Source organism: Ovis aries, chromosome 21, assembly GCF_016772045.2.
Source record: "Ovis aries strain OAR_USU_Benz2616 breed Rambouillet chromosome 21, ARS-UI_Ramb_v3.0, whole genome shotgun sequence".
Taxonomy (NCBI): Eukaryota; Metazoa; Chordata; class Mammalia; order Artiodactyla; family Bovidae; genus Ovis; species Ovis aries.
In genome coordinates this window covers 13,487,628-13,504,727 of record NC_056074.1, presented here as the reverse complement: position 1 = coordinate 13,504,727, position 17,100 = coordinate 13,487,628, and positions in this window count along the sequence as shown.

Below are 17,100 nucleotides of genomic sequence, written 5' to 3'. Positions count from 1 at the left end.
GGAACTGTTTGTTGAATTCTGATGACCATAACTTCATACTAAGAATTCAGCTGACTGTTAGGAAGGGGCCTCCTGTAGGAATAGTAGCCCAACTGGCAGAGAGAACATCAGTGCTTGGTAAAATCACTTGCTCAGAGCCTTCATAAACAGTAGAAATTTCTATGTTAGAATCCTAGATAGGAAAACCTCAAGTACTCTTAGAGCTCATCCATTCCTTGGATTTGCGAATGCTTTTAGCAGTGGAGCCCTTTGCCTGCAATGAAACTTTACTTGAAAGCTCTAGAAGGAAAAGAGACACTGAAGCAAAGGGATGGGAGGGTAGAGATGCCAATCAGGTGAAGAAAATAAGACTTAGGTAGTTAACACACTGAGTCAAAGGCGAAGTGCAGGCTAGCATTTTAATGGACTGGGCTGTCTCCCTTGGTCTTCAAATGTGTGATTTTGCATCTCAGTGGTGATGGTGGGGATTAATCCTCACTAAAATAACTCTTGCAAGTGGCAGCTGCCACCACCACCATCCTTGCAGAAGGGTGAAGACTGGAGAGACTCTGAAGTGAATTCCTTTTACATGCCTCACTTCACGTATCTCACTCTGTAAGTAGAGGAAAGCCTTCTCAATTTCCTAAAGTAGCTTCTCCATGTACAAATACCCCTCCTTTTCACCAGGGCACTTGAGCTTTGGAAAAAGGGAAAAAAGAATCTGTCAAATTCCTTTTTCACACCCATCCTCTACTTCAGCCATCTTTCCCCACTTAAGAATTTGTCTGGGAGACCTAGAGATTTTTTTCTTTTTTCCTGAATAAAGTGCTCAGCAATGGTCCCTTGAACAAAGCCCAAGCATTTGCTAAAGCCCATCATCCCACAAGTGTCTCCTCTTCTCTGAATTCAAAGTACTGCTGCAAAATGCTTGCTAAATAAGTGTGAATAAGATAATTATCTACTTCCATTTCCAAAAAGGCTTGATGGCAGGTGGAGCTGGTAAGGCAGAGCTCTCACATTTAATAATAACTTTGTAAACATGGCTTTCTTCTGTTTAGATGCAATAACAATTTCCAGTTTTCACATAAATGTTATCAAGAGGATGCTAAATGACATAAGATTGTCTTGTCATTTACCATCCAGGTAAAATTGTAACTAATTTAAGTCAGCATTATTTCTAGAAGAGAAGAGTCCTACTAAGGGTGTCATTCTGAATCGGGAGCTTCAGAGAACTGAGATGTCGGCCAAATACTCACAGACAAGGTGAGACATCACTTTAGTGAAGATAACGATGCTGTGTGATCCTCATCTAACTGCCTCCTTGAATCAAGGCGACACCTCTGTGTCACCTTGCTAATCCTGCCTCAGCAGAGACTGTCACCAGAACTGCAGTTCAGAAATGTCCCAGAGGTGAGGGTGGACAGAAGACCTGCTTATCCAGCTGAAAAATCATGGCTCTCTTTCTTTTAAATTTTTGGCCCTTTGTCAAAGGGAGGGATTTAGAATAATTTTCTGAATCTTTCCCTGGAGTCTTTCTCCCTTGATTTCTGATCTAATCTATATTTCAGAGCATCATAACATCACAAACCAAATCTAATCCATCTCCTCCTTTTAAAGATAGGAAAATTGAGGTCAAGCCCAGGTGAGGGTCGTCAACCTGGTCAAACTACAAGTTAATGGTTACTTAGAGCTGGAATAAGAAGTGGTCTCACTGTTGTCTTTCCAATGCTCCTTTAGCAAGACTAAATTTTTACATTTCACCCCATATTCTAGAATGCATGGCTTCTCTGTGATCTCTTCGTTCTCTGGGGTGTTCATAAATGTCCACTGATATTCCCTGACTTATAACACAGAGAAGAGTTTTGTGGTGGGGATAGGTGTGCTGGGACATTACCTGTACAACTGAAAACAAAGGCTCATGTGAGTGAGCTAGAGGAGGACCCAGCAGGCCAGTCACAGTAGTGGCTCTAGAAGATTTTTCTACATTTTTCTTTCTTTTAATAATTTTATGTTTTTGTTTAATGGTCACAGAAATAAAATACGCTCATACTCTTTTAACAACTGAATAATTTAGAAAGAATATTTTCTCATCTCATATATTGGATGATACACATGGCCCCTATGCTAAAATGATATAAATTACATAGCCTTTTTGTGCTGCGCCAGACTTGGAATATAGTTCGTTTTTATACTCACATTGCTGTTATTTGTTTTGTTGTTACTGTAGCTCTTCTATTTTGTTTTATTCCTGATGTTCCTAAGGGGAACCTAGCAGGACTCAGTGAATATTTGTGGAATCTGTCGATCGATGGGCGGTACACGTGAGTCTCTGCACTGGGCATGAGCCTGAGATGGAAAAGTAAATAGACTGGAGGAGGAGAAGCCAACTGAAACTGGACGTGGAAGGTGGGGAGGAGACAAAGTGATCATGGAAAGGGGTCGTAGAGTTCAGGAATGAGGCTCTAGATTCCAGGCACATTGGTTGGAATCAAGGTCTGACTCACTCTTAGTCATATGAACCTGGACAAGCCAGTTAGTGCCACTGAGCCTGTTTATGCAGCACCAAAAAAGTGGAGAATATAGTACTAATTCCATAGGCCTGTATGAGGACTTCACCAAACATTTTAACTTGGAGAACACTTATTACAGTGCCAGGCATATAAAAAGTCAAGTAAATATTATCATTTTTAATTATTATTAATCAAAATATACAGAAAATACCTCAATTCATTGATTTCTCCTCCTTCCCCTGCCAAATAAACAAGACAAAAAATGAATGACCCTGCTTAGATGAAAACCCAACTGACACAATTTTGGAGGATGCAATAAACCACACAGGGATTAAGGACAGCTGAACATATGTGGATGTGTGGAAGGACAGTTAGAATGGCTGTTAATTTTAATAACTACAGTCCAACAAGCGGATGTATTTTATGCTGTTTGAGAAAAATAGAGCAAGTTATTTAAACCCCTCACTTTTCAGATGAAAATACTGAGGCTCAATTTTATATAAATGGTGAGTACTACTCCAGGAGTTGGTGATGGACAGGGAGGCCTGGCGTGCTGCGATTCATGGGGTCGCAAAGAGTCAGACACAACTGAGCGACTGAACTGAACTGATAATAGGATATTATGCAAAGTCTACAGGTATCCGCAGCTCTGTATTTCCCCATGGGGCTCCTCACTCTAGCAGGCTGCCTCCTGTGAGACAGAAGGGGGGAGGAGAGAGGAGGACCAGGTGAGACACAGCTTAAGATGGAGACGAGGGAAACTGAGACAGACAGGATCCAAAGAGTCCCTTCTCCTCAGAAGTGAGAGGGAGCCATCAGCTCAGAGCGGAGGCTCAAAATAAGGGGCTGACTGGTCAGCGGTGGGACAGAGGAAAATAGAATTTGGAATAGTTGTTGAGGAGAATAAGAGATGAAGTTAACATGAGATGGGGGGAGGCTCATCTTATCTGGATCTCTTCAGAGGCTTTTTTATTATTTTAAAATTTTATTTATTTATTTTTGCTGAAACGGCACCACTTCTCATGAGAAGGGCACATTTTCTGGGGTTCTCCCAAGAGTCACTCTGAAAAAAAGTGGCTTAGTAGTGGGTGAGCTCTCTAAGTTCTAAGAACCAGAGAGGCAGAAGCCTCATAGGCTTCTCTCTCAGCAGCAAGCCCGTGGGTGGACTTCCCCAGTGGACCTCACCCTCATCCTGAACCATGGCCCTCCTCAGGTCAAAATCCTTTGCTGAACATATCTTTGCTCTGTCACCTGCATCTCTCTCTCTCCTTGAGTTTTGGGAGTTGGAGGAAAGTCATTTTTCTGTCCATTCATATATTCCTGTGTGGATCACAACAAACTGTGGAAAATTCCTAAAGAGAAAGACCACGTTATCTGCCTCCTGAGAAATCTGTATGCGGGTCAAGAAGCAACAGTTAGAACCGGACACGGAATAACAGACTGGTTCCAAACTGGGAAAGGGGTATGACAAGGCTGTATATTGTCATTCTGCTTATTTTACTTATATGCAGACTACATCATGTGAAATGCTGGCCTGGATGAAGCACAAGCTGGAATCAAGATTTCCCGGACAAATATCAATAACCTCAGATATGTAGATAACACCACCCTTATGGCAGAAAATGAAGAAGAATTAAAGAGCCTCTTGATGAAACTGAAAGAGGAGAGTGAAAAAGCAGGCTTAAAACTCAACATTCAAAAGCCAAGATTATGGCATCTGGTCCCATCACTTCTGGGTAAATAGATGGTAAACAATGGAAACAGTGACAGACTTTATTTTCTTGGGCTCCAGAATCACTGCAAATGGTGACTGCACCCATGAAATTAAAAGACACTTGCTCCTTAGAAGAAAAGCTATGACCAACCTAGACAACATATTAAAAACCAGAGACATTACTTTTCCAACAAAGGTCTGCCTAGTCAAGGCTATGGTTTTTCCTGTGGTTATCTATGGATGTGAGAGTTGGACTATAAAGAAAGCTGAGCACTGAAGAATTGATGCTTTTGAACTGTGGTGTTGGAGAAGACTCTTGAGAGCCCCTTGGACTGCAAGGAGATCCAACCAGTCCATCCTAAAAGAGATCAGTCCTGGGTGTTCATTGGAAGGACGGATGCTGAAGGTGAAACTACAATACTTAGGCCACCTGATGCAAAGAACTGACTCCTTAGGAAAGACCCTGATGCTGGGAAAGATTGAAGGCAGGAGGGGAAGGGATGACACAGGATGAGATGGTTGGATGGCATCATCAACTCAATGGACAAAAGTTCGATCAAGCTCCGGGAGTTGGTGGTGGACAGGGGGGCCTGGCGTGTGCATTTCATGTGGTTGCAAGAAGTCAGACAGGACTGAGCGACTGAACGGACAATATATCCCTTCATTCATTTATTCAAAAAGTATTTATTTGGTATCAATTTTTTACCCAGTGTTTTTGATATACCATCTCATTTTCATTTCAACCTAGCACTGTGAGATGGGTTTTTTCCCTCATATCTCATAGGTTAGGCAGCCGGTGCTGAGAAGTGAAGTGATGTAGTCACAGGGATGCCCTGTGTAAAGCTGCCCTGACCCCAGGCTTGTCTGTCTGCTTCCACTGTCTGTGCTCTGGTCCCCGGCCTCTGACAGATTCTCTTGCCGGTCTGCCTGGCTTCTAGGACCCAAGAGACTTCAAGGGCCTGGTACTACTGATCTTGTCCTTAGAGACAGAGAACTGCACCACAGATTCGACAGGACTGGTGGTGCCAGACACATCCTTTTGCAACCTTGGCCTCTGTTTCAGTTTTGCCTCAAGTCCAAGGCATTCCCACATTCTGAGCTCTGTGAGAACCTTTAAGACATGGACTTGAGTGATTTCCAACCTTGAGAATTATTATAGTAATTAATTAATTAATACTCCAATAATTTTGCATGCCTTTACCCCTGCATAACTTGAGCCTTGCTTCTGGGGCTTTGGGGCAAGTTTTAATATTAGGGTATGTGACTTTTATTCACAAGGCAGTTTAGCTTTTCTACTGGATCAGAAATACTACCTGCTTAAGAAAGGAGGTGAGACTGAAAAATATAGCCTCCTTTAATTCTCCTTTTTTAGTTTTATGATTTGTTTCTCTGCTAAGTTTAGAGCTGCCTCAGAAACTCTGGTCATCAAAGTTTTGGCTACTACTGAAATGAGGGACTCAGAAGTACTTAATAAGAGAGAATTTGGACTGATCATTCCAGGTCACCTGGACTTCTTTCCAGGTAAATGCTAATTATGAGGGAATGTGTGTGTGTGTGTGTGTGTGTGTGTGTGTGTGTGTGTGTGTGTGTGTGTGTGTGAGATAGAGAGAGAGAGAGAGAGAAAGAGAGAGAGAGAAATAGAGACAGAGGGAGAGAGAGAGAGACAGAGAAGAGTATGGAGCATGGTACAAAAAAAGAAGGGAGTCATAGGAGAGAGACAGAGAGAATGGCAAGGACTCTTCCCCTTCTTACACTACTCCGTGCTCCAGAGTGATCATCTGTAAAACATAAATATAAACAATTGTGTTCCTCTCTTTCTTCATAGATCTCCACTGCCTATCAGTTGAAGTCCAGGCTCCTGGACACTTGGCAATGAAGGCTCTTCCACATCTGATGTGTCTACCTGTTCGCCCCTCCTGCCCCACCTCTGGCCTTCTCTCCCTCCCACACTGTATGCCAACCACACCACAGGGCATGCACCCTTCCCAGGAAAGACTTTCATGACCATGTGCCCCAGAGGGTTCTCGTCTCCCAGCATCGGCCTGCAAGTTCTGATGCATCCTCCGAGCCTCACCTCGTACACCACCCACTCTCTAAAGCCCCCCATTGATCTCTTCAGCTGGACTTTGGCCTTCTTGTCAATAAAATCATTGCATTGTAAATACACCTTCACTCTGAACAGACTTTCACATAACATCACACATGTCTGTTTGCCTTTCTCCTACTAGGTTGTAAACCACAGAAGGTCAGATCATGTTTCTATTTATTCTGTGCCACCAACCTTACGATAGTATCCAGAGTTAAAAAAAAAAAAAAGTATTCATGAGCTCTTCAAATATGGGTGGAAAGAAGGAATGGAGGGAGGGAGAGAGGAAAGGCAGACTCATGAGTGAGTCAGTTTTAAATCAGCTGCCCTAGGCCTGTGTCAGGCACCGAGTGGTGCGCTAGAGATGGTACCTTCCTCTGCCCTCACAAGAGCCCTGAAATGTGTTTCCTGTTCCTCTCCGTCTCAGATGAAGAAACAGATGCTTACGCAGGCAGGGTACTTTGCCCATGATCAGCACTGGGGATTTCAGAGCTGGGATTTGAACCCAGACCTGTCTGGATTCAAAGCATGAGTTAGTTCCACTGACACACCTTCCTGCTCAGATGGATTCTCCTTCTACAAGTTGCACTCCTTGGTCTCTATGTGATCAGAAGTTCTTTTCTTAGAATTCTGAAACCAGCAGAATCATTCATCTACAACTCTGTTAACAGTATAACTTGCATATTTACAAGCAGAAAAATCAGGCTTTAATTCCCTCAATATTTAAAAAGAACAAAAAGACCTAATATTTATTGGATGCTGTGATGGCTAGTATTATTTGTCAACTTGGCTGGCCTGGTCCATGGTATCCCATCAAAAGTTATTCTCATTGTCTCTGCGTAAGTGTTTGTTGGGTGATATTAACCTTTAAATTGGCTTCCCTGATGGTTCAGTGGTAAAGAACCACCTGTTAATGCAGGAGACATGGGTTCGATCCCTGGTTTAGGAAGATTCTAAGGAGAAGGAAATAGCAACCCACTCTAGTATTCTTAGTTGGGAAATCCCATGGACAGAGGAGCCTGGTGGGCTATTGTCCATGGGGTCACAAAAGAGTCAGACACGACTTAGCAACTAGACCACAACAACCTTTAAATCAGTGGACTTTGAGTCAAAGCCAATCAATTGAAAGCCTTAATTGAGTACAGAGTGACCTTTCCCAAGAAAAAAGGTATTCTTGCCAGCAGACAGTCTCTGGACTCAAACTTCAGTTTTTCCCTAGATTGCCACCTTGCTGGTCTACACTGCAAATTTTGGGTTGGCACTTTCACAGTCATGTGAATCACTTCCTTAAAATCTCTCTCTCTCTCACCTCACACACATACACACACACACACACACACACACAGTTGGTTCTGCTTCTTTGAAGATCACTGACTGATACAAGCTCCTACCAATTAGAGAGACTATGCAGTGCTCTTTTTCTCAGCACTTCTAGAATTCCGATATGCATGTGAATTACTGGGGTCTTGTTAAAATGGTTTCTGATTCTGTCTGACTAGGACAGGGCTTAGGATTCTTCTTCGGCAAGCTCCCAGGTGACACCGATGCTGCTGCTCAGGGAGCTCTACTCTGTGTGGATGGGTCTAGAGCACTGGCTGTGGGACTGAATAACCTGAGCTCAACTCTGACACTGGTAAAGGTGATCTGTTTTTACTCATCAACTACTTCTACAAACCAAGCTGCTGCTGCCAAGTCACTTCAGTCATGTCCCACTCTGCACGACCCCATAGACAGCAGCCCGCCAGGCTCCCCAGTCCCTGGGATTCTCCAGGCAAGAACACTGGAGTGGGTTGCCATTTCCTTCTCCAGTGCATGAAAGTGAAAAGTGAAAGTGAAGTCACTCAGTTGTGTCTGACTCTGCATGACCCCATGGACTGTAGCCTACCAGGCTCCTCCGCCCATGGGATTTTCCAGGTAAGAGGACTGGAGTTGGGTGCCATTGCCTTCTCCAGAGGATCTTCCTGACTCAGGGATTGAACTTGTGTCTCCTGTGTTTCCTGCATTGGCAAGCAGATACCTTACCACTGAGCCACCTGAGAAGCCCCAAGAGCACTCACTTTATCCTATTTTATTATAAGGCTGTTGTGAGGATGAAATGATAGACTGTTGAAAGGCCTCAGGGCATGTCTGGCATGTCACGCATGCGCCATAAGAAAGGCAAGTAATTATTATATATTATTGTCTTTAAAACAACCCAGTGGTTCTCAGTGGTGATCTAAGGGTAGAAGAGGGCCATGATTTTATCCCCTAGGGGATATTAGGCAACATAGAGAAATTTTTGGTTGCTATGAGAGGGTAGATAAGGAGTGCTATTGGCACCTAATGAGTGGAGGCCAGGGATGCTCTTATGTATCCTACAGTGTGCAAAACAGCCTTCACAACGATAACTGTGTGTGCTTAGTCACTCAGTTCTGTCGGACTCTTTGCAACCCCATGGACTGTAGCTTGCCAGGCTTTTCTGTCCATAGGATTTCTCAGGCAAGGATACTAGAGTGGGTTGCCATTTTCTCCTCCATGTCTCTTGGGTCTCCTGTACTGGCAGGTGGATTCTATACCACCGGCACCACCACAACAATAATTATCTAGAGCAAAATACCAGTAGTCCTGAGACTGAGAACTTCTGCAATAACCCTACAAGTTAAGGATTATTCACCCCTAGTTTCCAAACAAAGGAGCTTCCCTGATCACTCAGCTGGTAAAAAATCAGCCTGCAATGCAGAAGACCTTGGTTTGATTCCTGGGTCAGGAAGATCCCCTGGAAAAGGGAAAGGCTACTCACTTCAGTATTCTGACCTGGAGAATTCCATGGACTGTATAGTCCTTGGGGTCGCAAACAGACGCAACTGAGCTATTTTCAATTTCACTTTAAATGAAAGCACAGAGATCCAGAGATATGGCTAAATACACATATTTAGTAATATAGAAACTTTTTTTTTTTTTTCCAAACTACAGACTGGGAGTGGATGGTTTTGGAGTTTCCTAAGTCAATGTGTACGAGAGCAGTACACCCGTGTCTTCACATGGTTGGACTCCCTTTTTAACTTCTAGGGCTATAAGCGAGCTTTGAGCCAGTATTGTTCTTGAATTTCAATCAGAACTCAAGTCCCAGAGGAGGCCATTCAGTCATGAACTATTCTTTGCAGAACCAGGGGAGTCACACACCACTTGTGCAATTCAAATCCCCTCCGACAAAGGCAGGGCAATTATTGTTTCCTGAGAAAATAAAAATCTAGCTGGATTAGAATGCAGGCTTCAATGCATGTTTCAAACCTTGCACAAATGAGCAACAGGAGTTTATTATAGTTATTTTTCAATCACAGCATGGCATATGCAACACCCTCTGTAACATACTTCTCTTTTCTCTTCTGATTCTGCAAATACTTCTAAACTGTCACTGTTCCGCTAAAAATGTGAGCTGGCTCGGAAATTAGTAGAAATAAAATCTAAATCACCCCAGATTGGCTCATTCAATTCAAACTAGCAGGCCAACCAATTAAATAAATAAAACCACAAATAAAAAGCAACCTGTAACAAAACAAAACTGTTTGAATCTTTTTGTCATGATGAAAGAGATGGGGCTTTTGTTAACAGGAGTCTGGCTCTAGTGCTTACGAACCTTATGACTCCCTCTTTGGAGCTTAACTTTGGTTTATATAAAATGTAGATGCTACAGGTCCATGGCAACCTTGGAAGAAGAGCTCAAAAGAGAAGTAGTCAAGCCTGAATGTATTTGCTCTATAAGATTAGAAAAATTACCACCTAGATGTATTATTCATGAAAGCTCAGAGGACTTTATTTGCCAAAGGAAAATGAGCACTTTGATTATGGGGATACTAGTATTATTGAGAAGTTCAGCAGTACCTATTCTCTGAAGTCTAGGGTTAATGGTAACAAATGCAATTACAGAAATGAATTTCCCCAAAAGAACTGAGATAGTAAAATCACAGAACAGCAAAAGCCAAGTGGTAACACTTGACTTCCAGGACCAAGTGAGTGTATTCATTGCAAGGGAAAATAAGATCAGGATAGCTCCCAGGGGAGCCATGCCTGCAGAGACCTATGGAGCTGACTAATAGAGCATGATGTTTCTGGGGGTAAGACAGACAGGCAATCAACAGTGTTGCTTAACATATACAAGCAAGAGATCAGGAATGAATGAGAAGAAAGCTGAGGTCAGCTGAATCGACGGAAAGCAAATGTGGAAAGCCAAGTTTCTAGACATGCCCTAGTTCTTGCATCCAGATGCCACCAATGGAATGAGAGGTGGGCTTTCCATTTATTTATATCATAGCAAATATCTAAAATAGTGACCTACCCAGCCTTTCTACAAAGAAACCTGTAGCTATTTATTGGGTAACTTTAAACTGAGAAATATTAACATCCAGGGTGGTAGGAAAGACAAAGTAAAAACTCCTAAAATCATAATACCTAGTCCCATCCTGGTCAAGATAGTAAGTAAAATTAGATACTTTGCTTGAGCCCGAGTATCTGCAGGAGCCCTTGGCAGTAGCTGCTGCCTAATCAGGAAGACTCCTCTCTGCAGTTAAAACTAGCCATGGCTAAGGCTTAAAGTAAAATTGTTAGTCACTCAGTTTTGTTCGATACTTTGCAACTCCATGGATCTTTGTGACCCACTGGACTCCAGTTCACCAGGCTCCTCTGTCCATGAAATTCTCCAGGTAAGAATATGAGAGTGGGTAGCCATTCCCTACTCCAGGAGATTTTCCTGACCAGGGATTAAACTCAGGTCTATTGTTGCAGGCAGATTCCTTACCATCTGAGCCACTAGGGAAGCCCGAGGCTTAAAGATACATCAAACCAAACACAATACATGAGTGCCCTGCTGAGTCATGGTTAGACTTTGATAATTCTAGAAGAGAATGGTCAGGTAAAATCCTACAGACAACAACCATAATATGCTGATATAATTTAAAAAAACAACAACACTGGAAATAGGCAAAAACAGACAGATTGGGGAGTTTAATTAAGAAGAAATGCAATTAGAAGGGGCAAGAATGGAAATTTGTGGCTTTCTGGCTCAAGGGCTGTCCAACACATGCATCTCTAGTTGTAGAAACCATGGCAGGGAAAACTGCAGCTCAGAAATGGAAAAGTGGATGAAATTTTCCAGGAGAAGTTCTAGCAGGAAAAGTATTTCAGAAGTGAGACCCATTTCAATTAATAAATTGTCTAACTTGCTAGTTGGAAATCAAACTACACACACGTGGAATAAAATGCAAGTATCTCTGTGGTTAAGGATAAAATTCCTGAAAGACTCATGGAATAGAGATGTGTGTGGAACCAGATATGTGAATTATCTGTTTTCCTTTGTTGAGTGTCTTCTTCAACCATGAACTTCTCAAATGGCAGAAATATAAAATTTGACATACTTGAAGTATTAGAATACAATGCGCAAAGATGGCAGAAAAACTGAAAACTATGGGGGACTTTTAGAGGCAAGGAAACCATAGAGAAGGTAAACACTATTTTTACCTAACTCTTTGTCTTATCCCCAAAGTACTCAAGAACAAGGAAGGTACACAGGGGAACAGACTAAAAGATCAACGGAGGGAAGGCATAGAAACTAATACCAGTAGCTTCATACTTGGGGAAAAATAGGTTTGCAATTTAAACGTAAGCAAGTTAGCCAGCTAATAAAACCCAAATAATCCTCAGGAGAATATGAAAAAGTCCTGAGCTAATAGTGTATTATCTGTGTCTTAAAGTAAGCTTGATTGAAGTAAGCTTCAATCAAAGCTTTCTAAACCAGCAAAAGTGAAGTTGCTCAGTCAAGTCTGACTCTTTGTGACCCCATGGACTGTAGCCTATCAGACTCCTCTGTCCACGGGATTTTCCAGGCAAGAGTACTGGAGTGGGGTGCCATTTCCTTCTCCAGGGGCTCTTCCTGACCCAAGGATTGAACCCAGGTCTCCCTCATTGCAGGCAGACACTTTTACTATCTGAGCCACCAGGGAAGTCCTTAAACCAGCAAAAATTTGACCCATATTTAGAAAAATAAAAAAATAAAAAGGATAGTCAATAGAAACTGAATCTGTGCAAAATAAACTGCTTACTTTAGTATAAAGAGACTCTGAAGAACATATTATGAGTATATTTAAAGAAATAAAAGAAAAAATGTTGAAAGAACTGAAATAAAATATACTAAAATGAATGAACAGGTAGGAAATACGAATAACAAAATGTAAAATATTTAAAATGGAAAATATAGACCAGGAAAATAAAATGTCTAAAATAAGTATTTTCTGGATTGGCTCAGCAATAGATTAGAGCTGGAAGATGAAAAAAAAAAAACAGTAAATCTGAAAGTATAACTAAAGACATTTCCAAATTGAAAGGACAGGGGGAGAATCATTGAAACAAAATTAAGAAGACTCTAATATATCTGTAAACCAACATGGGGTGGTTTGACAAGTAATAGTTGAAATTCCAAAAGGACATGAAGGAAAGAAAATATCATAAAGAAAAATAAATTTAAAATCAGATCCTAAAATTTGGTTGAAAATGCTAATTAGTTTACTAATACTAAATAATATTGAAATATATAATAATTCAGACAACTCAATGAATCCTGGGTAGCATAAAAACAAGAAAATCATTTTTAGGGTTATTAAAGTCAAATCAGTTAACAGTAAAGATAAAAGAAAATCTTAAAAGAACAACACTAAAAGCAAACAAATAAATTAAAAAGCCTAAACCAACAACAACAAAAAACATAAAGAGGGAACCATAGTAAGAATAACTGACTTCTTATAAGAAATTATGGAAACTGTAAGATATTGGAAGACTATTTTAAAATGCTAGAGGGAGTGGAATTGGGCAAACAAATCAAAAGGCAAAAGGTAAAAATAACAAAGCTAAACTAAACTAAAAAAAAAAAAAAACTCTTGCTAAAAATTTTGTATCTGGCAAATCTATCCTTCTAAATGAAAGTAAAGAAAATTTTAGATACCTAAAGACTGAAATAATTTACTGACAGCAAATATATAGTATAAGAAATGCTAACACATATACACAAATGTTCTTGCTTATAATTTCGTTACATGACTATATAAAGAAAAAATAATTGCACTAAGACAGGAGATGTGAGAAGAAATACACTGATGCAGATTATATTTTAATTTATGTAATTAAGCATTAACTAATTATATTGACGCAAATTTAAGATTTGTATGTAATTGCTAGAGTAAACCCTAAACTTATAAAAGAGACACAGCTAGAAAGCCAATAGAGCAACTAAAATGGAATACTAAAAGAAACTGAATTAATACAAAAAAAGATAAAAAAGGAGAAACAAAGAACAAAATCTGGATTAGACAAATTTTAACAAAAAAGAAAAGAAAAACAGCTAGTTTAAATATAACACATTAAAATCACATTGTATGTAAATAGACTACATCCTCCATTCAAAAGGTAGATTATTGGGCTGTGTAAAAAGGCAACAATTTACTATCTCATTTCTGTAAGAGACAGAATTTAAATCTGATGCACCAGTAGACTGGAAGTAAAATTTAAAAAAAAAAAAACATATTAAGCAAATAGTAAGTGTACAATAGCCAGAGTGACTATCCTTGCATCAGACAAAATATACTCCAAGTCAAAAAGTTTTCCTAAAAATAAGCAGAAATACTTTGTGATAAAAAAGTCAATACACCAGGGAAATATAAAATTATAAATATGTCCGGTTATGCTTAGTCACTCAGTCATGTCCAGCTCTTTGTGAACCCATGGACTGTAGCCCACCAGGTTCCTCTGTCCGTGGGGATTCTCCAGGAAAGAATACAGAGTGGGTTGCCACGCCCTCCTTCAGAGGATCTTCTCACCCCAGAGATCGAATCCAGGTCTCCTGCATTGCAGGGGGATTCTTTATTGTCTGAGCCACGAGGGAATGAATATACATGTATATGAAACAGAATTTCAAAATATATGACACCAAGACTTATATACCTAAAGCAATGTTTGAAGTTTTTAAAAACTTATTTCTCAGTAATTGGTAGGGCAATTAGACAAAATGTAGATCAATCCCCTTAACCAAACTGTCCGTATGTTATAAAACATGTGGAGAGCTGCTGAATACACCAAGTACACACAGAATTTTCACCAATATAGATCATGTTCCATGACATAAAGCAATTATTATTAAGCTTTGAAAGATTGAAAGCTTAGAGAGAATGCGCTCTGTTCCCAGTTGAATTAAATTAAAGAAAAAAAAAAATAAAACCTCTAGGAAAGCTTCCAAATTAGGAAATTATAGGTCACTTCTTTGGAGAGACTGTATAGGGATATGAAGAAACACCAGACTTGTGGTTAAATGGTCATATACATTAGTTAAAATGCATCAATTTTCACACTTAAAATTGATAAAGTTTACTGTATTAAGCTTCGACTCAATTAAGAAAAAGCAGTATTGGGTAAATGGCAATTGAAGGAGGCAATCCAGGGTTGCTATTCTTTCTCTTTTCTCCCACTATATTCCCCATTCAATTTGCCTCATGCACTGAACCTAAAGGAATCCCTCAGACTAGTAATAGACTATCACAACTTAGCCAAGATTTAGCAGCATTTTAGCTGCTATGCAAATATTTATCTTTACTAGAGAAACAAAGCCTCCATCCATGGTATACAGCTATTGATCTTGTGAATCCTTTTTCAATAGCTGCCCTGAAGGATGATCAGAAATAGTCCACATTCATAGAACAACAGTATACATTCAGGATCTTCTCCTAGGGCTATGTTGATTCTCTGGCTCTCTAAGACAATTATAGTTTGAAGAGACCAGGAGCATTTAGATGTTCTGAGGAATGTTACATTGACCTGTAAGATTAATATTTAAATGTATTTCAAGTACTCTGGATACCCTGGTGAGACACATGTGCTCCAGAAAGAGGGAGGTAAAACCTACAGAGATTCAGGGCCTCATATGTCAGTGAAGTTTCTTAGGATTTCTGTTGGTACCTTGTTCCAGAGGGCAAACTATTCCATGTTGCTCCTCCCATCAAGAAAGAAGCCTCATGCTTGGTAGTTCCCTTTGATTTTTAAAGGCTTCATATTTTGCAACTGAGAATGTTGTATTAACCCTTTTATTGGGTGATGCAGAAGATGTAAGCTTGATTGGGGCTTCTTGGATGGCGCTAGTGGTAAAGAACCCATCTGCCAATGCAGGAGATGTAAGAGACATGGTTTCAATTCCTGGGGCGGGAAGATCCCCTAGAGGAGGAAATGACAACCCACTCCAATGTTCTTATCTGTAGAATCCCATGGACAGAGGAGTCTGGCTGGCTATGGTCCATAGGGTCACAATGAGTCAGAGATGACTTAGTACTCACGCAGGCATGCATAGCAAGCAAAGCCTATATTTGAAGCACGTTTGCTGCTTGGACCATGTGATTCAGCAAATTCTGTAGTTCTAGAAGTATCTGTTGTGGATAAGATGCTATCAGAAGCTTCTGTGAAGCACTGACAGAAGTGTTGCAACATGGATTCTTATGGTTCGGAACTAAAGCCATGCCATCAGCAGCAAAAATAACCATCCATCATTTGAACAACCACAGCTAGGGCTCTAATGAACTCTGTTAGGGACTGAGTATATGCCTATAGATGCTATCAAGAGACCATGTGAACAGTCCACTTATCATGGTCTGGGAACTATAAGACTGGTTCGTCAGGCTGGGTTGAAAAGCAAAAGGAGTGGATTTGGGTTAGATGTAAGAAGAAACCCCTTTGAAAGATGCTCATCAGGGCAGCAAAGAAAGACAGAGAAAAAGACCAAAGAGGGGGAGCTGGCAACTGCTGCAGATATAACCAAGGATGTCTGTAACAAGGCAGCAGCATCTCAGGTAGTAGGAAGCCCTTGGCACAACCTGAACTTTCAACCCCACTGCCACAGCACATCGTTCCAGCCTGAATTCTCCTGCCCTGGGCTCAGGTGGATTTGACCACTAAGAATCTACTTCCAGTCCTGTCTCCTGCATGTGGGATGTCTTCTCTTAAGACTGCTTCTATTTGCTCAACCACAACACACCAAGGAACTCTAAAATTATCACGAGTTTAGAGTTGGGCGCTAAAGCCCAACAAGGGCTTGCTGTGACACTTTACATAATTAAGGAAATTGAGGAAGAGAGAGGCGAAGTGACTTGCTTGGTGTCACAGACAGTATGTTATGGGGCCAGGGTTTTGAAGTCTATTGTTCAAATCAAAGAATATTCAGGATGAGCTGGTAGATATAATGATAACAGAAGATGGTGAGCTCCTCAAGGGCAGAGATTTTTTTGTTTCTTGCGGTGTTGTGCGGTTGCTAAGTCATGTCCCACTCCCACTCTTTTGTGACCCCACGGACTGTAGCCCACCTGGCTCCTTCGTCCATGGGATTTCCCAGGCAAGAATTCTGGAGTGGGCTGCCATTTCTTTCTCCAGGGGATCTCCCTGGCTCAGGGATAGAATCCATGTCTCCTGCCTTAGCAGACAGATTCTTTACCACCAGGGAAGCCCAGTCCTATGGTAGTTATTCAATAAATACCCACTGAATTTGAACTTATTTTTCATAATATTATACTAGAACCATACATAATACTCACTGCTGTCATTTTATTACCTAAGAATCTGGCATGAGATCTGGTTCCACAGCCTACATACTCTAGAACTTAAAGTTCTTTTACATCAAGTATTACTTCTTATACTTAAAGTTTTTTTAATAAATCTATTAAAAAATAAACCTTTTTTATCCAGAGTAATATCAAGTTAAGTTGAAGTACATGAATGTAATACCGTGCAATTTACTTGTGATAAAAATTACT